Source organism: Pseudophryne corroboree, chromosome 12, assembly GCF_028390025.1.
Source record: "Pseudophryne corroboree isolate aPseCor3 chromosome 12, aPseCor3.hap2, whole genome shotgun sequence".
Lineage (NCBI taxonomy): Eukaryota > Metazoa > Chordata > Amphibia > Anura > Myobatrachidae > Pseudophryne > Pseudophryne corroboree.
Window position 1 is genome coordinate 75,702,498 of NC_086455.1, and position 26,103 is coordinate 75,728,600.

Below are 26,103 nucleotides of genomic sequence, written 5' to 3' on the forward strand. Positions count from 1 at the left end.
TCTGGATGAAGTCCCCACTCTCCCGGGTGGAGGTTTCTTAGTTGTCCACTCCGGGAATGAACACTGCTGACAGTGCTAACACATGATTTTCCGCCCATCGGAGAATCCTTGTGGCTTCTGCCATCGCCATCCTGCTTCTTGTGCCGCCCTGTCGGTTTACATGAGCGACCGCCGTGATGTTGTCGGACTGGATCAGCACCGGCCGGTATTGAAGCAGGGGTCTAGCCTGACTTAGGGAATTGTAAATGGCCCTCAGTTCCAAAATATTTATGTGTAGGGAAGTCTCCTGACTTTTTCATAGCCTTGGAAGTTCCTTCCCTGTGTGACTGCCCCCCAGCCTCGAAGGCTGGCATCCGTGGTCATCAGGACCCAGTCCTGTATGCCGAATCTGCGGCCCCCTAGAAGATGAGCACTCTGCAGCCACCACAACAGCGACACCCTGACCCTTGGAGACAGGGTTATCCGCCGATGCATCTGAAGATGCGACCCGGACCACTTGTCCAACAGATCCCACTGGAAAATCCTTGCATGGGACCTGGCGAATGGAATTTCTTCGTAAGAAGCTACCATCTTTCCCAGGGCTCGCGTGCATTGATGCACCGACACCTGTATACGTATTAGGAGGTCTCTGTCTAGAGACAACAACTCCTTGGACTTCTCCTCCGGGAGAAACCCTTTTTATCCTGTTCTGTGTCCAGAACCATACCCAGGAACAGTAGACGCGTCGTAGGAACCAGCTGTGACTGTGGAATATTCAGAATCCAGCCATGCTGTTGTAGCACTTCCCGAGATAGTGCTACTCCGACGAACAACTGCTCCCTGGACCTCGCCTTTATAAGGAGATCGTCCAAGTACGGGATAATTATTTCGGCCATTAACTTGGTAAATACCTCGGTGCCGGGGACAGACCAACGGCAACGTCTGGAATTGGTAATGACAATCCTGTACCACAATATTGAGGTACTCCTGGTGAAGAGGGTAAATAGGGACATGCAGGTAATCATCCTTGATGTCCAGTGATACCATGAAATTCTCCAGGCTTGCAATAATCGCCCTGAGCGATTCCATTTTGAACTTGAACCTTTCTATATAAGTGTTCAATGCTTTCAATTTTAGAATGGGTCTCACCGAAACGTCTGGTTTCGGTACCACAACATTTTGGAATAGTAACCCCGGCCTTGTTGAAGGAGGGGTACCTTGCTTTCACCTGCTGGAAGTACAGCTTGTGAATTGCCGCCAGTACTACCTTTCTCCGAGGGCAGCCGGCAAGGCTGATGTGAGGTAACGGCGAGGGGGAGTCGCCCACTGGTCCCTGAAGTTCCCGAGACGCGCCCCTACCGCACCTGTCTCCACCTGTGGAGCCCCAGCGTCATGCGGTGGACTCAGAGGAAGCGGTGGAAGATTTTTGATCCTGGGAACTGGCTGCTGGTGCAGCTTTTTTCCTTCTTCCCTTGTCTCTGTGCAGAAAGGAAGCGCCTTTGACCCGCTTGCTTTTCTGAAGCCGAAATTACTGTACCTGAAAATACGGTGCTTTCTTAGGCTGTGAGGAAACCTGGAGGTAAAAAAATTTCTTCCCAGCTGTTGCTGTGGATACAAGGTCCCAGAGACCATCCCCAAACAATTCCTCACCCTTATAAGGCAGAATCTCCATGTGCCTTTTACAGGCAGCATCACCTGTCCACTGCCGGGTTTCTAATACCCTCCTGGCAGAATGGACATTGCATTAATTCTGGATGCCAGCCGGCAAATATCCCTCTGTGCATCCTTTATATATAAGACAACGTCTTAAATATGCTCAATGTTAGCAAAATATTATCCCTGTCTTAGCGTATTAATATTATCTGACAGGGTGTCAGACCACGCTGCAGCAGCCCTATTTATGCTGAGGCAATTGCAGGTCTCAGTATATAACCTGAGTGTGTAAATACAGACTTCAGGATCGCCTCCTGCTTTTTATCAGCAGGTTCCTTCAAGGTGGCCGTATCCTAAGACGGCAGTGCCACCTTTTGACAAACGTGTGAGCGCCTTATCCACCCTAAGGGATATCTCCCAACGTGACCTATCCTCTGGCGGGAAAGGGTACGCCATCAGTAACTTTTTAGAAATTACCAGTTTCTTATCGGGGGAAACCACGCTTCTTTACACACTTCATTCATTCATCTGATGGGGGAACAAAACACTGGCTGCTTTTTCTCCCCAAAAATAAAACCCCTTTTATGTGGTACTTGGGTTCATGTCAGAAAATGCGTAACACATTTTTCATTGCCGAGATCATGTAACGGATGTTCCTAGTGGACTGTGTATATGTCTCAACCTCGTCGCCACTGGAGTCAGACTCCGTTTCGACATCTGTGTCTGCCATCTGAGGTAACGGGCATTTTTTTGAGCCCCTGATGGCCTTTGAGACGCCTGGGCAGGCGCGGGCTGAGAAGCCGGCTGTCCCACAGCTGTTACGTCATCCAGCCTTTTATGTAAGGAGTTGACACTGTCGGTTAATACCTTCCACCTATCCATCCACTCTGGTGTCGGCCCCACAGGGGGCGACATCCCATTTATCGGACTCTGCTCCGCCTCCACGTAACCTTCCTCATCCAACATGTCGACACAGCCGTACCGACACACCGCACACACACAGGGAATGCTCTGACTGAGGACAGGACCCCACAAAGTCCTTTGGGGAGACAGAGAGAGAGTATGCCAGCACACACCAGAGCGCTATATAATGCAGGGATTAACACTATAACTGAGTGATTTTTCCCCAAATAGCTGCTTGTATACATATATTGCGCCTAAATTTAGTGCCCCCCCCTCTCTTTTTAACCCTTTGAGCCTGAAAACTACAGGGGAGAGCCTGGGGAGCTGTCTTCCAGCTGCACTGTGAAGAGAAAATGGCGCCAGTGTGCTGAGGGATAAGACCCGCCCCTTTTTCAACTGACTTTCTCCCGCTTTTTCTGGAATACTGGCAGGGGTAATTTTACATCTATTTAGCCTCTAGGACTATATATGATGTAGATTTGCCAGCCAAGGTGTCATATATTGCCCTCAGGGCGCCCCCCCCAGCGCCCTGCACCCATCAGTGACCGGAGTGTGAGGTGTACATGAGGAGCAATGGCGCACAGCTGCAGTGCTGTGCGCTACCTTGGTGAAGACCGAAGTCTTCTGCCGCCGATTTTCCGGACTCTTCATGCTTCTGGCTCTGTAAGGGGGATGGCGGCGCGGCTTCGGGAACGAACACCAAGGTCGGGTCCTGCGGTCGATCCCTCTGGAGCTAAGGGTGTCCAGTAGCCTAAGAAGCCCAAACTACCACCTGTTAGGTAGGTTCGCTTCTTCTCCCCTTAGTCCCTCGCTGCAGTGAGTCTGATGCCAGCAGATCTCACTGTAAAATAAAAAACCTAAATATACTTTCTTTCTAGGAGCTCAGGAGAGCCCCTAGTCTGCATCCAGCTCAGCCGGGCACAAGAATCTAACTGAGGTCTGGAGGAGGGTCTTAGTGGGAGGAGCCAGTGCACACCAGGTAGTCCTAAAGCTTTCTTTAGTTGTGCCCAGTCTCCTGCGGAGCCGCTAATCCCCATGGTCCTTAAGGAGTCCCAGCATCCACTAGGATGTCAGAGAAACTGCCATTAAACAAACTGGAAAGGGGGGGGGGGGGGGTTTAAAGGGGAAATCATTTACAAGTGATGGCTAAGCATTGTAAATGACTGCCCTTTTTAAAAAAGTCAGAATTTGGCCGGCATTTCCACGTCAGGCAAACTCGGACTCCGGACTGCCCCAGTATTAGGTGCCGAAACAAATGAACTGGCGTAATTTCAATAAGTGCGTTAAACATCACTTATAAGGCTAGTTTAACCTTATATCCGATTGCCACTTTAACTTTAGTGGCAAACTCACTAAAATCAGAAAAAAAACTGTACACACTAAACCTATTACATAACCTCAGAGAATATATGGTTAGAAAATCTACCTGTGTTTGCTATGGCTCCCGCTTTTATCACAAGCTCCAGTCTTGTAACACTTCCAAGAGCAAGTTGAACTTTTGGTCAAGGGACTTAAAGATAGCACTCTTCAATCCTAAAGACCAGAACTTCATTCAAACTCAGATCAACCGGGCAACCAGAAAAAAAAAAAAAAAAAAAAAAAAAAGAGACCGGGGGGGTGGGTGAACAGAGAAAGAGAGACCATGGGGCGGGCGACCAGAGAAAAAGACTGACGGGCAGGCGACCAGCGAGAGATCAGGGAGTGGACAACCAGAGAAAGAGAGATCAGTGGGGCGGGCTACCAGAAAATAAGAATTTACTTACCGATAATTCTATTTCTCATAGTCCGTAGTGGATGCTGGGGACTCCGAAAGGACCATGGGGAATAGCGGCTCCGCAGGAGACTGGGCACAAAGTAAAAGCTTTAGGACTAGCTGGTGTGCACTGGCTCCTCCCCCTATGACCCTCCTCCAAGCCTCAGTTAGGATACTGTGCCCGGACGAGCGTACACAATAAGGAAGGATTTTGAATCCCGGGTAAGACTCATTACCAGCCACACCAATCACACCATACAACTTGTGATCTGAACCCAGTTAACAGCATGATAACAGAAGGAGCCTCTGAAAAGATGTCTCACAACAACAATAACCCGATTTTTGTAACAATAACTATGTACAAGTAATGCAGACAATCCGCACTTGGGATGGGCGCCCAGCATCCACTACGGACTATGAGAAATAGAATTATCGGTAAGTAAATTCTTATTTTCTCCAACGTCCTAGTGGATGCTGGGGACTCCGAAAGGACCATGGGGATTATACCAAAGCTCCCAAACGGGCGGGAGAGTGCGGATGACTCTGCAGCACCGAATGAGAGAACTCCAGGTCCTCCTCAGCCAGGGTATCAAATTTGTAGAATTTAGCAAACGTGTTTGCCCCTGACCAAGTAGCTGCTCGGCAAAGTTGTAAAGCCGAGACCCCTCGGGCAGCCGCCCAAGATGAGCCCACTTTCCGTGTGGAATGGGCTTTTATAGATTTTGGCTGTGGCAGGCCTGCCACAGAATGTGCAAGCTGAATTGTACTACAAATCCAACGAGCAATCGTCTGCTTAGAAGCAGGAGCACCCAGCTTGTTGGGTGCATACAGGATAAACAGCGAGTCAGATTTTCTGACTCCAGCCGTCCTGGAAACATATTTTCAGGGCCCTGACTACGTCCAGCAACTTGGAATCCTCCAAGTCCCTAGTAGCCGCAGGCACCACGATAGGTTGGTTTAAGTGAAATGCTGAAACCACCTTAGGGAGAAATTGAGGACGAGTCCTCAATTCTGCCCTGTCCGTATGAAAAATTAGGTAAGGGCTTTTATAGGATAAAGCCGCCAATTCTGATACACGCCTGGCTGAAGCCAGGGCTAACAGCATTACCACTTTCCAAGTGAGATACTTCAAGTCCACAGTGGAGAGTGGTTCAAACCAATGTGATTTTAGGAATCCCAACACTACATTGAGATCCCAAGGTGCCACTGGAGGCACAAAAGGAGGCTGTATATGCAGTACTCCCTTGACAAACGTCTGAACTTCAGGTACAGAAGCTAGTTCTTTTTGGAAGAATATCGACAGGGCCGAAATTTGAACCTTAATGGACCCTAATTTGAGGCCCATAGACAGTCCTGTTTGCAGGAAATGCAGGAATCGACCCAGTTGAAATTCCTCCGTAGGGGCCTTCCTGGCCTCGCACCACGCAACATATTTACGCCAAATACGGTGATAATGTTGTACGGTTACATCCTTCCTGGCTTTGATCAGGGTAGGGATGACTTCATCCGGAATGCCTTTTTCCTTCAGGATCCGGCGTTCAACCGCCATGCCGTCAAACGCAGCCGCGGTAAGTCTTGGAACAGACATGGTCCCTGCTGGAGCAGGTCCTGTCTTAGAGGTAGAGGCCACGGGTCTTCCGTGAGCATCTCTTGAATTTCCGGGTACCAAGTCCTTCTTGGCCAATCCGGAGCCACGAGTATAGTCTTTACTCCTCTCCTTCTTATGATTCTCAGTACTTTTGGTATGAGAGGAAGAGGAGGGAACACATACACTGACCGGTACACCCACGGTGTTACCAGAGCGTCCACAGCTATTGCCTGAGGGTCCCTTGACCTGGAACAATATCTGTCCAGTTTTTTGTTGAGGCGAGACGCCATCATGTCCACCTTTGGTTTTTCCCCAACGGTTTACAATCATGTGGAAGACTTCCGGGTGAAGTCCCCACTCCCCCGGGTGAAGATCGTGTCTGCTGAGGAAGTCTGCTTCCCAGTTGTCCACTCCCGGAATGAACACTGCTGACAGTGCTATCACATGATTTTCCGCCCAGCGAAGAATCCTTGCCACTTCCATCATTGCCCTCCTGCTTCTTGTGCCGCCCTGTCTGTTTACGTGGGCGACTGCCGTGATGTTGTCCGACTGGATCAATACTGGCTGACCCTGAAGCAGAGGCCTTGCCTGACTTAGGGCATTGTAAATGGCCCTTAGTTCCAGGATATTTATGTGAAGTGACGTTTCCATGCTTGACCACAAGCCCTGGAAATTTTTTCCCTGTGTGACTGCTCCCCAGCCTCTCAGGCTGGCATCCGTGGTCACCAGGACCCAATCCTGAATGCCGAATCTGCGGCCCTCTAGGAGATGAGCACTCTGTAACCACCACAGGAGAGACACCATTGTCCTTGGAGACAGGGTTATCCGCTGATGCATTTGAAGATGCGATCCGGACCATTTGTCTAGCAGATCCAACTGAAAAGTTCTTGCGTGGAATCTGCCGAATGGAATCGCTTCGTAAGAAGCCACCATCTTTCCCAGGACCCTTGTGCACTGATGCACTGACACCTGGCCTGGTCTTAGGAGTTTCCTGACTAGGTCGGATAACTCCCTGGCTTTCTCTTCCGGGAGAAACACCTTTTACTGTACTGTGTCCAGAATCATCCCTAGGAACAGCAGACGTGTCGTCGGAATCAGCTGCGATTCTGGAATATTTAGAATCCATCCGTGCTGTCGTAGTACTATTTGCGATAGTGCTACTCCGACCTCTAACTGTTCTCTGGACCGTGCCCTTATCAGGAGATCGTCCAAGTAAGGGATAATTAAGACGCCTTTTCTTCGAAGAAGAATCATCATTTCGGCCATTACCTTGGTAAAGACCCGGGGTGCCGTGGACAATCCAAACGGCAGCGTCTGAAACTGATAGTGACAGTTCTGTACCACAAACCTGAGGTACCCTTGGTGAGAAGGGCAAATTGGGACATGGAGGTAAGCATCCTTGATGTCCAGAGACACCATGTAGTCCCCTTCTTCCAGGTTCGCTATCACAGCTCTGAGTGACTCCATCTTGAACTTGAACCTTTTTATGTAAGTGTTCAAGGTTTTCAGATTTAAAATGGGTCTCACCGAGCCGTCCGGCTTCGGTACCACAAACAGCGTGGAGTAATACCCCTTTCCCTGTTGTAGGAGGGGTACCTTGATTATCACTTGCTGGGAATACAGCTTGTGAATGGCTTCCAATACCGCCTCCCTGTCGGGGGTAGACGTTGGTAAAGCAGACTTCAAGAACCGGCGAGGGGGAGACGTCTCGAATTCCAATTTGTACCCCTGAGATACTACCTGCAGGATCCAGGGGTCCACTTGCGAGTGAGCCCACTGCGCGCTGAAATTCTTGAGACGGGCCCCCACCGTGCCCGAGTCCGCTTGTAAGGCCCCAGCGTCATGCTGAGGACTTGGCAGAAGCGGGGGAGGGCTTCTGGTCGTGGGAAGAAGCTGTCTGTTGTAGTCTTTTTCCCCTTCCTCTGCCCCGGGGCAGATATGAGTGGCCTTTTGCCCGCTTGCCCTTATGGGGACGAAAGGACTGAGCCTGAAAAGGCGGTATCTTTTTCTGCTGCGAGGTGACTTGGGGTAAAAAGGTGGATTTCCCAGCCGTTGCCGTGGCCACCAGGTCCGATAGACCGCCCCCAAATAACTCCTCCCCTTTATACGGCAATACTTCCATATGCCGTTTGGAATCCGCATCCCCTGACCACTGTCGCGTCCATAATCCTCTTCTGGCAGAAATGGAAATCGCACTTACTCTTGATGCCAGAGTGCAAATGTCTCTCTGTGCATCTCGCATATATAGGAATGCATCCTTTAAATGCTCTATAGTCAATAATATATTGTCCCTGTCCAGGGTATCAATATTTTCAGTCAGGGAATCCGACCAAGCCACCCCAGCACTGGACATCCAGGCTGAGGCGATTGCTGGTCGCAGTATAACACCAGTATGTGTGTATATACTTTTAAGGATATTTTCCAGCCTCCTATCTGCTGGCTCCTTAAGGGCGGCCGTTTCTGGAGACGGTAACGCCACTTGTTTTGATAAGCGTGTGAGCGCTTTTCCACCCTAGGGGGTGTTTCCCAACGAGCCCTAACCTCTGGTGGGAAGGGATATAGTGCCAATAATTTTTTAGAAATTAGCAGTTTTCTGTCGGGGGTAACCCACGCTTCATCACACACTTCATTCAATTCATCTGATTCAGGAAAAACTACGGGTAGTTTTTTCACACCCCACATAATACCCCTTTTTGTGTACTTGCAGTATCAGAGATGTGCAAAACCTCCTTCATTGCCGTGATCATGTAACGTGTGGCCCTACTGGAAAATACGTTTGTTTCTTCACCGTCGACACTGGAGTCAGTGTTTGTGTCTGGGTCCGTGTCGACCCACTGAGGTAATGGGCGTTTAGTAGCCCCTGACGGTGTTTGAGACGCCTGGACAGGCACTAACTGAGCTGCCGGCTGTCTCATGTCGTCAACAGTTTTCTGTAACGTGCCGACACTGTCACGTAATTCCTTAATTACGGCCATCCATTCAGGTGTCGACTCCCTAGGGGGTGACATCACCATTATAGGCAATTGCTCCGCCTCCACATCATTTTCCTCCTCATACATGTCGACACACACGTACCGACACCCAGCACACACACAGGGAATGCTCTGATAGAGGACAGGACCCACTTAGCCCTTTGGGGAGACAGAGGGAGAGTTTGCCAGCACACACCAGAGCGCTATATATGTATAGGGACAACCTTACAATAAGTGTCTATCCCTTATAGCTGCTTATATCTGTTATTTTGCCAAATAAGTGCCCCCCTCTCTTTTTTACCCTGTTTCTGTAGTTGCAGGATGCAGGGGAGATTCTGGGAGCCTTCCTACCAGCGGAGCTGTGTGGGAAAAATGGCGCTGTGTGCTGAGGAGATAGGCCCCCGCCCCCTTCACGGCGGGCTCTTCTCCCGCTTTTTTCTGGAAAACTGGCAGGGGTTAAATACATCCATATAGCCCAGGAGCTATATGTGATGTATTTTTCGCCAACTAAGGTAAATTCATTGCTTCCCAGGACGCCCCCCCCCCCCAGCGTCCTGCACCCTCAGTGACCGGAGTGTGAAGTGTGCTGAAAGCAATGGCGCACAGCTGCAGTGCTGTGCGCTACCTTATGAAGACAGGAAAGTCTTCTGCCGCCGATTTATGGACCTCTTCTTGCTTCAGCATCTGTAAGTGGGCCGGCGGCGCGGCTCCGGGACCCATCCATGGCTGGGCCTGTGATCGTCCCTCTGGAGCTAATGTCCAGTAGCCTAAGAAACCCAATCCACTCTGCACGCAGGTGAGTTCGTTTCTCTCCCCTAAGTCCCTCGATGCAGTGAGCCTGTTGCCAGCAGGTCTCACTGAAAATAAAAAACCTATTTAAACTTTTACTCTAAGCAGCTCAGGAGAGCCACCTAGATTGCACCCTTCTCGTTCGGGCACAAAATCTAACTGAGGCTTGGAGGAGGGTCATAGGGGGAGGAGCCAGTGCACACCAGCTAGTCCTAAAGCTTTTACTTTGTGCCCAGTCTCCTGCGGAGCCGCTATTCCCCATGGTCCTTTCGGAGTCCCCAGCATCCACTAGGACGTTAGAGAAAAAGAGAGACCGGGGGTGGGAGACCAAAGAAAGTGTCCGAGGGGACCAGAGAAGGAGACTGAGGTATGCAGAGGAACAGGGGGGCACAGACAGAGGATGGCACAGAAAAAAAATTTGGGAAAAATCACCGGTCATTTAAAAATAAGAATTTACTTACCGATAATTCTATTTCTCGTAGTCCGTAGTGGATGCTGGGGACTCCGTAAGGACCATGGGGAATAGCGGCTCCGCAGGAGACAGGGCACAAAAGTAAAAGCTTTAGGATCAGGTGGTGTGCACTGGCTCCTCCCCCTATGACCCTCCTCCAAGCCTCAGTTAGGATACTGTGCCCGGACGAGCGTACACAATAAGGAAGGATTTTGAATCCCGGGTAAGACTCATACCAGCCACACCAATCACACCGTACAACCTGTGATCTGAACCCAGTTAACAGCATGATAACAGCGGAGCCTCTGAAAAGATGGCTCACAACAATAATAACCCGATTTTTGTAACAATAACTATGTACAAGTATTGCAGACAATCCGCACTTGGGATGGGCGCCCAGCATCCACTACGGACTACGAGAAATAGAATTATCGGTAAGTAAATTCTTATTTTCTCTGACGTCCTAAGTGGATGCTGGGGACTCCGTAAGGACCATGGGGATTATACCAAAGCTCCCAAACGGGCGGGAGAGTGCGGATGACTCTGCAGCACCGAATGAGAGAACTCCAGGTCCTCCTCAGCCAGGGTATCAAATTTGTAAAATTTTGCAAACGTGTTTGCCCCTGACCAAGTAGCAGCTCGGCAAAGTTGTAAAGCCGAGACCCCTCGGGCAGCCGCCCAAGATGAGCCCACCTTCCTTGTGGAATGGGCATTTACATATTTTGGCTGTGGCAGGCCTGCCACAGAATGTGCAAGCTGAATTGTACTACACATCCAACTAGCAATCGTCTGCTTAGAAGCAAGAGCACCCAGTTTGTTGAGTGCATACAGGATAACAGCAAGTCAGTTTTCCTGACTCCAGCCGTCCTGGAAATATATATTTTCAGGGCCCTGACAACATCTAGCAACTTGGAGTCCTCCAAGTCCTTAGTAGCCGCAGGTACCACAATAAGCTGGTTCAGGTGAAACGCTGACACCACCTTAGGGAGAAACTGGGGACGAGTCCGCAGCTCTGCCCTGTCCGAATGGACAATCAGATATGGGCTTTTGTGAGACAAAGCCGCCAATTCTGACACTCGCCTGGCCGAGGCCAGGGCCAACAGCATGGTCACTTTCCATGTGAGATATTTCAAATCCACAGATTTGAGCGGTTTAAACCAATGTGATTTGAGGAATCCCAGAACTACGTTGAGATCCCACAGTGCCACTGGAGGCACAAAAGGGGTTGTATATGCAGTACTCCCTTGACAAACTTCTGGACTTCAGGAACTGAAGCCAATTCTTTCTGGAAGAAAATCGACAGGGCCGAAATTTGAACCTTAATGGACCCAAATTTGAGGCCCATAGACACTCCTGTTTGCAGGAAATGCAGGAATCGACCGAGTTGAAATTCCTCCGTGGGGGCCTTCCTGGCCTCACACCATGCAACATATTTTCGCCAAATGCGGTGATAATGTTGTGCGGTCACCTCCTTCCTGGCTCTGACCAGGGTAGGGATGACCTCTTCCGGAATGCCTTTTTCCCTTAGGATCCGGCGTTCAACCGCCATGCCGTCAAACGCAGCCGCGGTAAGTCTTGGAACAGACATGATCCTTGCTGAAGCAAGTCCCTTCTTAGTATCTCTTGAAGTTCCAGGTACCAAGTCCTTCTTGGCCAATCCGGAGCCACGAGTATAGTTCTTACTCCTCTCCGTCTTATAATTCTCAGTACCTTGGGTATGAGAGGCAGAGGAGGGAACACATACACCGACTGGTACACCCACGGTGTTACCAGAGCGTCCCAGCTATTGCCTGAGGGTCTCTTGACCTGGCGCAATACCTGTCCAGTTTTTTTGTTCAGACGGGACGCCATCATGTCCACCTTTGGTCTTTCCCAACGGTTCACAATCATGTGGAAGACTTCCAGATGAAGTCCCCACTCTCCCGGGTGGAGGTCGTGCCTGCTGAGGAAGTCTGCTTCCCAGTTGTCCACTCCCGGAATGAACACCGCTGACAGTGTTATCACATGATTTTTCGCCCAGCGAAGAATCCTTGCTGCCATTGCCCTCCTGCTTCTTGTGCCGCCCTGTCTGTTTACGTGGGCGACTGCCGTGATGTTGTCCGACTGGATCAGCACCGGTTGACTTTGAAGCAGAGGTCTTCCTAGGCTCAGAGCATTGTAAATTGCCCTTAGCTCCAGTATATTTATGTGGAGAGAAGTCTCCAGACTTGACCACACTCCTTGGAAATTTCTTCCCTGTGTGACTGCTCCCCAGCCTCTCAGGCTGGCATCCGTGGTCACCAGGACCCAGTCCTGAATGCCGAATCTGCTGCCCTCTAGTAGATGAGCACTCTGCAGCCACCACAGAAGAGACACCCTTGTCCTTGGAGACAGGATTATCCGCTGATGCATCTGAAGATGCGATCCGGACCATTCGTCCAGCAGATCCCACTGAAAAATTCTTGCGTGAAATCTGCCGAATGGAATCGCTTCGTAAGAAGCCACCATTTTTCCCAGGAATCTTGTGCATTGATGCACTGACACTTGGCCTGGTTCTAGGAGGTTCCTAACTAGCTTGGATAACTCCCTGGCTTTCTCCTCCGGGAGAAACACCTTTTTCTGGACTGTGTCCAGAATCATCCCTAGGAACAGCAGACGTGTCGTCGGAATCAGCTGCGATTTTGGAATATTTAGAATCCACCCGTGCTGTCGTAGAACTACTTGAGATAGTGCTACTCCGACCTCCAACTGTTCTCTGGACCTTGCCCTTATCAGGAGATCGTCCAAGTGAGGGATAATTAAGACGCCTTTTCTTTGAAGAAGAATCATCATTTCGGCCATTACCTTGGTAAAGACCCGGGGTGCCGTGGACAATCCAAATGGCAGCGTCTGAAACTGATAGTGACAGTTCTGTACCACGAACCTGAGGTACCCTTGGTGAGAAGGGCAAATTGGGACATGGAGGTAAGCATCCTTGATGTCCAGGGACACCATATAGTCCCCTTCTTCCTGGTTCGCTATCACTGCTCTGAGTGACTCCATCTTGATTTGAACCTTTGTATGTAAGTGTTCAAAGATTTCAGATTTAGAATAGGTCTCACCGAGCCGTCTGGCTTCAGTACCACAAATAGTGTGGAATAATACCCCTTTCCTTGTTGTAGGAGGGGTACTTTGATTATCACCTGCTGGGAATACAGCTTGTGAATTGTTTCCAATACTGCCTCCCTGTCGGAGGGAGACGTTGGTAAAGCAGATTTCAGGAACCTGCGAGGGGGAGACGTCTCGAATTTCCAATCTGTACCCCTGGGATACTACTTGTAGGATCCAGGGGTCCACTTGCGAGTGAGCCCACTGCGCGCTGAAACTCTTGAGACGACCCCCCACCGCACCTGAGTCCGCTTGTACGGCCCCAGCGTCATGCTGAGGACTTGGCAGAAGCGGTGGAGGGCTTCTGTTCCTGGGAAGGGGCTGCCTGCTGCAGTCATCTTCCCTTTCCTCTACCCCTGGGCAGATATGACTGGCCTTTTTCCCGCTTGCCCTTATGGGGGACGAAAGGACTGAGGCTGAAAAGACGGTGTCTTTTTCTGCCGAGATGTGACTTGGGGTAAAAAAGGTGGATTTTCCAGCTGTTGCCGTGGCCACCAGGTCCGATGGACCGACCCCAAATAACTCCTCCCCTTTATACGGCAATACTTCCATGTGCCATTTGGAATCCGCATCACCTGACCACTGTCGTGTCCATAAACATCTTCTGGCAGACATGGACATCGCACTTACTCTTGATGCCAGAGTGCAAATATCCCTCTGTGCATCTCGCATATATAGAAATGCATCCTTTAAATGCTCTATAGTCAATAAAATACTGTCCCTGTCAAGGGTATCAATATTTTCAGTCAGGGAATCCGACCAAGCCACCCCAGCGCTGCACATCCAGGCTGAGGCGATCGCTGGTCGCAGTATAACACCAGTATGCGTGTATATACTTTTTAGGATATTTTCCAGCCTCCTATCAGCTGGCTCCTTGAGGGCGGCCGTATCTGGAGACGGCAACGCCACTTGTTTTGATAAGCGTGTGAGCGCCTTATCCACCCTAGGGGGTGTTTCCCAACGCGCCCTAACTTCTGGCGGGAAAGGGTATAACGCCAATAATTTTCTATCGGGGAAAACCCACGCATCATCACACACTTCATTTAATTTATCTGATTCAGGAAAAACTACAGGTAGTTTTTCACACCCCACATAATACCCTTTTTTGTGGTACTTGTAGTATCAGAAATATGTAACACCTCCTTCATTGCCCTTAACATGTAACGTGTGGCCCTAATGGAAAATACGTTTGTTTCTTCACCGTCGACACTGGAGTCAGTGTCCGTGTCTGTGTCTGTGTCGACCGACTGAGGTAATGGGCGTTTTAAAGCCCCTGACGGTGTTTGAGACGCCTGGACAGGTACTAATTGGTTTGCCGGCCGTCTCATGTCGTCAACCGACCTTGCAGCGTGTTGACATTATCACGTAATTCCCTAAATAAGCCATCCATTCCGGTGTCGACTCCCTAGAGAGTGACATCACCATTACAGGCAATTGCTCCGCCTCCTCACCAACCTCGTCCTCATACATGTCGACACACACGTACCGACACACAGCACACACACAGGGAATGCTCTGATAGAGGACAGGACCCCACTAGCCCTTTGGGGAGACAGAGGGAGAGTTTGCCAGCACACACCAAAACGCTATAATTATACAGGGACAACCTTATATAAGTGTTTTCCCTTATAGCATCTTAATATATTATAATATCGCCACCAAAATGCCCCCCCTCTCTGTTTTAACCCTGTTTCTGTAGTGCAGTGCAGGGGAGAGCCTGGGAGCCTTCCTAGCAGCGGAGCTGTGTAGGAAAATGGCGCTGTGTGCTGAGGAGAATAGGCCCCGCCCCCTTTTCGGCGGGCTTCTTCTCCCGTTTTTCTGACAACCTGGCAGGGGTTAAATACATCCATATAGCCCCAGAGGCTATATGTGATGTATTTTTAGCCAGCATAGGTACTTTCATTGCTGCCCAGGGCGCCCCCCCCAGCGCCCTGCACCCTCAGTGACCGTTGGTGTGAAGTGTGCTGAGAGCAATGGCGCACAGCTGCCGTGCTGTGCGCTACCTTAAGAAGACTGGGAAGTCTTCAGCCGCCGATTTCTGGACCTCTTCTCTCTTCAGCATCTGCAAGGGGGTCGGCGGCGCGGCTCCGGTGACCCATCCAGGCTGTACCTGTGATCGTCCCTCTGGAGCTAGTGTCCAGTAGCCTAAGAAGCCAATCCATCCTGCACGCAGGTGAGTTCACTTCTTCTCCCCTAAGTCCCTCGTTGCAGTGAGCCTGTTGCCAGCAGGACTCACTGAAAATAAAAAACCTAACAAAACTTTTACTCTAAGCAGCTCTTTAGGAGAGCCACCTAGATTGCACCCTTCTCGGCCGGGCACAAAAACCTAACTGAGGCTTGGAGGAGGGTCATAGGGGGAGGAGCCAGTGCACACCACCTGATCCTAAAGCTTTTACTTTTGTGCCCTGTCTCCTGCGGAGCCGCTATTCCCCATGGTCCTTGCGGAGTCCCCAGCATCCACTTAGGACGTCAGAGAAATGTATTTACACCTGCAAAAGGAAGCACAAAGTGAAGCCATGTTCTACACTACTTTCTCTTAGTAGTTTCCTTCATACTGAGCATAAATCCGGTATCTGGACTCCACGTCGACACCACTTAGGGCAACACCAGTTGGTCGACACACCTTAGATAGACACTGCTAATAGCTCAACATGAACAAGGTCGACATGAGTTTTTCCCATTTTTTTACTTTTTATTACTTTACGATCCACGTGGACTACAATTGGGAACGGTAACCTGGGAAGCATGGCGAGCGAAGCGAGCCATGCGAGGGGACACGGTGCACTAATTGGGATTCACGGTCACATTACGAAGAGAATGACACCAAAAACATATAAAAAACACATGTCAACCTTTTTTCCTGTCGACCTTGCTCATGTCGACCTATTTGCAGTGTCGACCTAAGGTGTCGACCAACTGCTGTCGACCTAAGTGGTGTCGACCCTTCGTCCCAGATCCCATAAATCCATGCAATGTTCTGTAAGTTATTGGCAGAGCTATCCCCAGTCGGAAGGTGACCTCTTCCTCTTTCAGTATGTGACGGAATCTGACCCTGACAGACCATTCATTTCAAAAGAAGGACAACTTGAACGAGCAGGAGCTAAAAAGCGTGAACACCTTTAGATGATAAGACACTGGCTAAAATACTCCTTATAAATATGACGGGCTCAGAGTAGCACAATACCCCTGGCTGGTCACTGAAAAAAAAGAAAAAAAAAACATTACTTATTACAGATCACTAAAATGACCTTTTTGTTTGGGATGAGTAACTATATGTAAATGTGACTGCTTTGCATACTGCTCCCGAAACATGAACATTTTTTGCTTGACCTTGGACCTTTTGTGAGGTTACTTCACAAAGGTAACGTGCGGCTCTCTTGTGATACCACAGGCCATTTGGAAAACCACTGACATATCATCTTGCCTAACAATGACAAACACTGCATGAATAACCCGCACCCAGTCTGTGGCTTCCTGATCTTTTAGGAGAGGACCAAAGAGAATAGCTTACCCTGTTTAGGATGGCTACGGTCTGAATAGTCGACCATGTTAAGGTCGACAGTCATTAGGTCGACGTGGACAAATGATCAACACGTGTAAATTGTCGACAAATGAAAGGTCGACACATGAAAAGGTCGACGTGGATTTTTGGGCTGTTTTTGGTGTAATTTTATGGGGGTTTTGCCATGTCGACCTTTTCATGTGTCGACCTTTCGTTTGTTGGTCACTTGTCCATGTCGACCATTAGTGGTTGACCTAATGAGTGTCAACCTTAACATTGTCAACCATCTGAACGGATACAGTTTAGGACAGGCTGTACGAGACCTTGTACGGGCCACTGTGGTAACACAGGGTGGCTGTAGTAGCCACATGTAAGAGCATCACCACCTAAGATCACGAACTGCTTGTAGGTAGCACTATACAACCATCCCTGGCCTTAAAGTTTCCCTGATTCACTGCCTACACACCGTATACTTTCTATTGTATTTTGTAATATTAATTTCCACACATTATACATTTGTGTTTTAATAATTGAGCGATAGGATTAAAGCTAGGCAGAGAAACAGTTATCTATTAAATATTTAATGATAAAAAAAAATAGAACAAGTATACGTTAATAAAATATGTCCTTTTTTTGTTAACATTTGGCAATTTCATAAGTAGTACACATTCTTTGAAGAAAACGCGGTTACGGTACCACACATTCAGGCGGAGGGTGGGTGCCTCTTGAACGTGCTAGATAATACAGCTCCTATCTGTAAGACTAAGAATCACAACGTGCAACAATGTCTGCAGGAATCTGACTCACGTCTCCTAACATGCAGAACCTGATGCAAAACAGTAAGTCGGTTAGCGAACTGGGAAATATGGACTGCAGCAGTTACTGTTCTAAGGCAATTACATGTAACATATTACCAATTTAATAGGCATTGTAGTAGCTACTTTCCAGTTTGCTTATTATTATTATTATTTTTAAATACATGAAATATATACTTTGTACGACTCATGGATGACTGAAGATAAATAGATACAAACCAAATAGAACCAAAAATTATTCTGAGGCGCTGGAATGATACTGTAATCTAACTAGAAACAAATAGTATACATTCAAATACAATTTCAAAATGGTGAGATACAGTATAAGCAGGTGTATAATAGGGAGAAGGCAAGACTTCCCAGCAATTGGATAATAAAAAGATTGTTAAGAATAATACTACACTTTACATTGGTGGTCATTCAGAGTTGTTCGCTCTGTAATTTTTTTCGCATCGCAGCGATTTTCCGCATGCGCAATGTTCGCACTGCGCCAAGTAAATTTGCTATGAAGTTTGGTATTTTACTCACGGCATTACGAGGTTTTTTCTTCGTTCTGGTGATCGTAATGTGATTGACAGGAAGTGGGTGTTTCTGGGCGGAAACTGGCCGTTTTATGGGTGTGTGTGAAAAAACGCTACCGTTTCTGGGAAAAACGCGGGAGTGGCTGGAGAAACGGAGGAGTGTCTGGGCGAACGCTGGGTGTGTTTGGGACGTCAAACCAGGACCGAAACTGACTGAACTGATCGTAGTTGCTGAGTAAGTCTGGAGCTACTCAGAAACTGCTAAGAAGTGTCTATTCGCAATTGTGCTAATCTTTCGTTCGCAATTTTGCTAAGCTAAGATTCACTCCCAGTAGGCGGCGGCTTAGCGTGTGCAAAGCTGCTAAAAGCAGCTTGCGAGCGAACAACTCGGAATGACCACCATTGTGTCATTTTGCCTTGCGTTACTATTGTAGAATATATCTTTAATAAGGTTCCCAAAGAGCCCCAAAATGCAAAAGTGAACAATCCCAAGGCGCAAAAACGTAACCTATGCAGCTGAATACACACAAAGGGACCACAAAATCCCTACAATACAGACACAATACATAGAAATGTGGTATAACCAGCGCTCAGTCCTGTTTCAACATAAATGTCCAATAGAAGAACCTTTTAACGTATCTTATTGAGGTTGATGGACAACTTGGGCAAAGAGTATCAACTTCTGATCTTAACTCTATACAGTTCCTTTCGGTGGAGAATTTACCTCAAATTAAAAAATGAAGGTAATATGGTGTAGTATGTCTATAATGTATGGTATCACCCACGTGGATTTATAGAAATAAGAATGGTGGAAAGAACTGCGTACCACAACTCACATAGTGAATAGATGAATGACTACCATAAAGGTATCTTTAGCCACCAATCGCCAATAGGTAAACGAACCAATCGTGAACACACCTTTACACAGTGATCCCAATATGAGGACATACCGTACTCACATAACGGATAATAGAGGTACTCCCATAAAGGTATCTTTAGCCACCTATCACCGATCGTGTGAAATGAACAAGTGGACACACCTTCATACAGTAATCCCTGCAACGGGACGTACCGTACTCACATGACACATGGCAGTTGTAATCCCATAGCGGTTTCTTTATTAACTTCCTCCAGATATATATTACTTATAGGAGGTGGTGGTGTGTAGATATAATCTCCCAAATGGAAGAATGCCCACCAAAAAAAGAAACCAAAGAATGGAATTAGTAAATTACCTTAAAAAAAAATGTTTACAGAAAAAAATAATCAAAAATAAATAAAACAGGGATGACAGGTTTATGATGGAACAAAGGTATACCTGATCGGCAAGACCGGCCGTGAATTGCCTAACAAGGAATGCCTGGACCGTCTAATCCCAGTAGTGCAAGAAGAGTTCAGTGGAACTCCTAAACCGACATGTTTCGACTATAGTATTTAGTCTTTTTCAAGGTTGAAGTTGAACAATTCACGGCCGGTCTTGCCGATCAGGTATACCTTTGTTCCATCATAAACCTGTCATCCCTGTTTTATTCATTTTTTAATCATTTTTTCTGTAAAAAAAAAAATTTAAGATAATTTACAAATTCCATTCTTTGGTTTCTTTTTTTTTGCTGTGTGCTAAGTGATCTAGGTTAGCACAGATCGTTCAGCACACATCGTTATACACACAGCGATCTGTGCTAACCAGTGTTCTTTATACACATGCTAGGCGATCAAATTAGATCTTGCCTGCATGTGCTAAAGATCTGAGTGGGTGATGGCGACGTGCGCGACCAAGCCCCATAGCGATGGCGATGCGCGGCCCCATGCGTCGCTATCGCTGACTCTAGATTGTGCCTGCATGCAGGCACAATCTAGTTAGATCGCTCACTTTACCGCTGGGTGAAGTGAGCTTCCACCCTGTCCCCCCACCCTCAGCATACATTGCGATGTGTGCTGAGTGGGGGGAGAGATGTGTACTGAGCGTTCTGTGCTAGATCGCTCAGCACACATAGGTACGTGTGTGTACCCCCTTTAGCGATCTGTCTAGATTGCTTAGAAATTAAGCATGAATCGTTCCATGTGTACATCCCATAGCGATGGCGATGCTCGGTCGTGCACGTCGCCATCACCCACTCAGATCTTTAGCACATGCAGGCAAGATCTAATTTGATCGCCTAGCATGTGTATAAAGAACACTGGTTAGCACAGATCGCTGTGTGTATAACGATGTGTGCTGAATGATCTGTGCTAACCTAGATCACTTAGCACACAGCAAAAGTCACCACGTGAGTATGCCCCCTAGTCTACCAATGAGTTACTTAATGAAACACAGCAAATTTGCAACAACACTAACAAGTGATACAGAGAAGGCAACAGAGGTCTGCCAGAGGATGCTGTACTAGTGTAGTATGAGTGACCTGTCATCTCTAGTACACAGCAACAAGAGTAGCTGTTCAATAAAGAGATCCCTCTGGCCTGATGGAACTATTTTTAACCAGCACATATTGTAGTGGCCCCTTTTCAGGCACTGGTTTTAAATATTGCTCTTTTAATGCAAAGTTCCAAGCACACAGAGAGAGCTAGGTGTTAGTTGTACGCTGCAACAAGCAGGGGATTGCTTCTGCAGCACTGAAAACATGGAAAGTTTCGGAGACCTCCAGAAGGCCTGCAGGTTCTGCCTTCATGACAATGTGTTTGTATACACACATAATGCACCAAGACTACATATATTCCTGACTAATGCAGAAGGACCAGGAAATCTCTCCCAAACCCCAAAACATACTGAACAGATGCAAAGTTTCACATACAGCAATAGCATGAAATAGCTATCATCTGTATACAAACTGAACTATGACGTAAAAAGCAGAGGAGTTCCAGGATTCCTAAATAAAAGGCACTCTTGGTTCTTTGGGCAATCGCAATGAAGGATAAACCATACTTTATATGCACACACGTATCCAAGGGGCCTTCAGCAAAACGCCAACTTCCACCAGCAACGTTAATAGCTTAGAACAGGGGTGGGTAACCAGCAGCCCTCCAGCTGTTGTTGAACTACACATCCCAGCATTCCTTGCAACAGTTTTAGCATGGTTAAATACAAAACTGTAGCAGGGCATGCTGGTATGTGCAGTTCAACAACAGCTGGAGGGCCGAAGGTCCCCCACTCCGGGCTTAGAATAAGCTTTTTTCAATATTCCCAGGCTCAGCATTTTATAATCAACTAAACCACACAACATTAACCACATAATAGCAAGGTGGCCCTTTGTCACTATAAGAACCTGAATAATACAATGTGACGGGCACACAGCATGTGTAATCTGACCATACAGCCTGGGCACAATAACAGCAGAGCTGCTACACACAGATATTACACACTGTGTGATGAATGCTGCCATCATCACACAAATAAAGCCTTGCAGAATGTAGGGGAATGTGCTTTACCAATGGGGGGATTCTCTCTTCTCCACAGGGGTCTCCTGATCATGCAATGCTCAGCAATGACAGGGGAGGAGGGGGAGCCTCCAGCACAATAAAGACATAGCAGATTGCTGGGCCCCTCCCTAGTGTGTGTTGCTCTCTCTATGTGCTGCCTATTTTACACACTGCTCCCTTCATATTGCATAGTGATCATCACTGAAATTGCTGTGTACAGACAGATCACACACTCATGCAATGATGTACATATGTCCCCACAGCAATCTATACACACACACACACACACACACACACACATGATGAATGAATCACAATGGGGATGCATGCAGTGACAGAGGCAGTGCCATTGCTGGAGACATGATGTATGGCAGAGATGGATGCTTAGCTGCAATGTACGCTGACACACACATACTGACACACACACACACACACACTCTGCTCCTCCTCTTACCTCAGTGGTGCCCGGAGCCCAGCGCCGATGACATGCCATATAACAGCCCCGCACACAGCCGAGGTTGAACTATCTCTCTAACACAGACGGGGCGCCCAGGTCACCTCTACCCACCCGTAGCTGTGAGCTGGTGTCCATCCATATCGCTGTCAGGCAGCTAAGCCGTTACACGCCGCCGGTCCTGGTCCCGAGCCGCGCCACCCCTTTCCCCGGGTCACCGGCTGCTCCCCCCTCTCTCCATCACTGCAGCACCAGCGACGTCACAGACTACCTTACCAACACAAACCACACACAGCCTAGCGTGCTAGGCGCTGCCACGCCCCTTTCGGCGAATAACCCCTCCCCCCCGCAAGGCCGTCGCGGCGCTGGAATTGGCCACACTGGGAAAAGTCAGAGCAGAGTGAGGGAGAGGAGCTCGCGTCAATCAGAGGTTGAAGGGGCGTGGTAAGGACACGCCTACAGTCAGGCCACGCCCTGGCACTCCCAGCGAATGCGTAACGTTACATGGCCATAGCGGTTACCTGGGAGAAGCGTCACAATCCGACTGCGCATGCGCGACAGGGTCAGATGGGAAATGTAGTAAACCATTTTCACCCTTCTGCCTAAATGATTATCTGTATAGCTATGTATTAGTCTATCTATCTATATATTTTTTTATATATATACATTTTCACACATAGACACAAACTACTGATGCTCAAAAAAAAAAAAAAAGAAACAATAGCATCAGTTGTCCAGCAAGAGTGCAGAGGATTGACCACATTTTGGCCTAAATACGGGTCTTTTCAGTTAGGAGTGGTGTGTGGGCAGTGCCTGCAGTGTGTCACTGTGACAGTGCTGGAACGCCAGCTTTCATCCCTAAATTCCACATTTTAGTTTGCACCCCCAAAGGGTTGCATATTAAAATGCTCAATTTAGGGGCTGACGTATGTACCGTATGTATGCGCTCTTCGTGGCACGGTTTTGCTTTATAAGTGACTGCCCCTTTAAAAAAAAAAGTCAGAGTTCGTCTGGCACCCCACACGGCTGGCGAACTTGGGCAGCATTATGTTTTAATTAAATCAAACGCTCAATGTGTTTTCGAATCAGTATGCAATTCCTACATATATACATAAATTCCAAAATAGCTACCAGAGTCTGCAGCTGAGAGACAATCACAACGTGTCAATAGCACTAGGGCCCGGGGCCCAATTCAGACATGATCGCTGCTGTGCGTCTTCGTACAGCGGGCGATTATCGGACTACTGCGCATGCGTATACATCGCAATGCACTTGTGCGACGGACAGCAGTAATGATTCTGGATGAAAATTTAATTCAAGGTATGCAAGTTGAATGACAGGAAGAGGACATTTGTGGGTGGTAACTGTCTGTTTACTGGGCGTGTCCAGAAAAATGCAGGCGTTCCCAAGCGTTTTCAGAGAGGGTGTGTGACGTCAGCTCCGGCACCGATCAGCCTGATTTCTTCACACTAGAGGAGTAAGTATTGAGCTACGCACACACTGCACAGAATGGGAAAAACATTAGATGGTGAGTGTGATGTGAACGGTTTTGCAGCTGTCCGCTGACTGAGGGAATTTTTGCACAGCGTACACATGCAATCGCACACTTGCACGGGGCAAGTTTTCACTCCCCCTGGGCGGCGACTATCTGATCGCAGGACAGTGTAATGTGCAGCACAGCGATCAGGTTTGAATTAGGATCTAGATCCCACCGGTGGTTGCTCTATCACCAGCACCCTACAGTAGGGTTGCCTACTCTCCTGGACCCTGCGGACGACACACATTTTTTCAGCTAGTCCCCTGCGCCTTCGGAAAAGTGAGCACCCTTCCCACATTCCTCACACTTCCTAGTGAAGTGGGCAGACTGTAGAGATAATATAGTCATTCCGCTGTCTCTGCCGAGGGGGTGAGGCCTAATGGTACAAAACTATGCTAATGACGTCACCCCTATGCAAATATTGTGCAATTGCAGCATTTTCTCTGCCTACTGACTCTATTAGCCCCGCCTGATGCCACCGCCCACCTGTTTTTCATCTTTGGTCATTTCCTGGAGAGGTCATCCTAAAGATAGTCAAGTATGCCCTACACCCAGGGCTGCCATCAGAATTTATGGGGCCTGGCGCAGAAAAAAAATAGGCAGCCCCCCAAATAAAAAACACACTCACAGGAGCTGCTACTTGGCAGCTCCCGATTGGCTGCCGGTTCGCAAGCTCACTGCCGGCACTGAAGTAAAAATAGCTCTTGCGATTGGGCCGCCGAGTCTGTCCTTCCGTCTGCTGTTGGCTCTATCTCCCCATCTGCCGATGGTCCTGATAAATGAACAGTCCTGCCAGTGCCGTAACTAGGCATTTTAGCGCTGTGTGCAAGAAACGGCATTGGCGCCCCCCATGCAAGATAGGGGCAGTGCGCGCCGTAGTCGCACACAAAAAAAATATATAGGGGCGTGGCTTCATGGGTATGGGGCGTGGTCACAAAATAATACCAATTCCTACTACGGTGCATAGTAGTCTCCATTATTCAAATTATGCTGCACAGTAGCGTCACTACACCAGGTAGAGCCCCTTTTACACATTACGGCAGCCAGTCCCCCTTTTTACACATTACGGCAGACAGAGTCCCCCTTTTTACACATTATGGCAGCCAGTCCTCCTTTTTACACATTACGGCAGACAGCATCCCCTTTTTACACATAACGGCAGACAGCGTCCCCTTTTTATTTTAAAGACCACAGATTGCATTTAGCTAAGTAGACCAAAATATATTCAAAATCAGTCAAATAACAAAAAAACATAAGAAATAAAAATAATAATGATTTAAAAAAAAAAGAAGAATCACATATATAGACAGAAGCTATGTTATTGCTGGAATGTGACCCCAGAGCAGGCTGTACTCCCCATCAGTCACCACTTTAACCCCCCCTACAATAAAGGAGCCATTTACAAAGAGACCTCTGATCATTGGGGCAGCCCATTACTTCTACTCACCCTCCTCCAGTGCTGCAATGTCGCGGTCCCTTCGGTGACAGACAGTCTCACTCTGGCTGGCAGCGGCTCATTCACTGTGCAAGCGCGCTTACACTCCAGTTTAACCTGATTGGTGGATAGCACCAGCCATCCACCAATCAGTGTTTAGATACTACCGCAAACTGTGATTGGTGGATGGCCAGCGCCATCCACCAATCGACACTTGTGTCACCCAGCAGTGGAGCCAGAGCGTGAGCACGGACACTGACAGCTCCTGGGCTGGTAGTGAGATTGTGTATAGCCCGGCGACAGTGGCGGCCGGGAGCCAGCAAGAGAAAGCTGGCCGCTCCAGTTGTGGCAGGTAAGAAATAGTGTTAAAAAATTAATAAGTGAAAAGTGTTAATAGAATGTACCTTTACATTCTATTAACACTTTTCACTTATTAATTTTTTAACACTATTCTCTATTTTAATTACATTTCATGTTTGTATCACCCTCTCTATAGTTTCGGCTTCCTAAATACTAATTTATTAACACTATAGTTTTTTCACTGGTATGCTACGCTGGGCTTTCTGGTTTATGCTGGTGTTTTGGGGTGCCACACCCTGCACCTAGATATAGCGCTAGGGACCCCAAATATACAGAGACGCCTTGATGCGGCTTTGGGGCTTAACCACACATTTGCGCAAATATGTGTAACGAAGATCTCTGAATTCTATTATGTGGGATTTATATCTGGTTACTGTTATCATTCAGGGTGCTGGGGGAAACCAAATGCCTTTTTTTCTTGCTCAGAAATACCCCTTCCTTCCGAGCACCTGAATGATATCACTAAGCTAATTGAGCATCTACCAATATATACATATGTAAATAGCAGCCAGAGAGACTGATGGCTACCTTGAGGTATCTGGCTACTGGAAGATGTAAAGTTTGGGACCCTCATCTCTGCTCAAACTTTTGGGCGGATCATTCCGGACACCTGCAAGGCAATCGTGAAGGTGCTGCAGAACCAGTATTTAAAGGTAAAAGAACAACATGACACACTTGTTTACTTGATTAGTAAAAAATGTTATCATCGGATAAAACATAACCGAAAAAGTGCACTACAAATGCAAACATGGCATATATTTTCACTGTAGCCAACATGGCTCAAGTGGTACATTTTTTGCTAAAGTAGCATACAAGTCAAAAAGTGATTTCTCTAACGTCCTAGTGGATGC

The 26,103-nt window shown here is 48.0% G+C and overlaps 1 protein-coding gene across 3 annotated transcripts in view; it reads right to left on the minus strand.

The window, feature by feature from the left end:
* TTBK2 (tau tubulin kinase 2) overlaps nucleotides 1–22,326 on the minus strand; it is a 406,138-nt gene extending 383,812 nt beyond the window's left edge. For 2 of the 3 annotated variants that reach the window (XM_063947657.1, XM_063947655.1), the window contains exon 1: nucleotides 21,921–22,326. The gene's annotated coding sequence lies outside the window, so the exon portion shown is untranslated. The remainder of the gene's footprint in view (nucleotides 1–21,920) is intronic. The other variant, XM_063947656.1, reaches the window with a different exon arrangement.
* Between the last annotated feature and the right edge of the window lie 3,777 nt (nucleotides 22,327–26,103).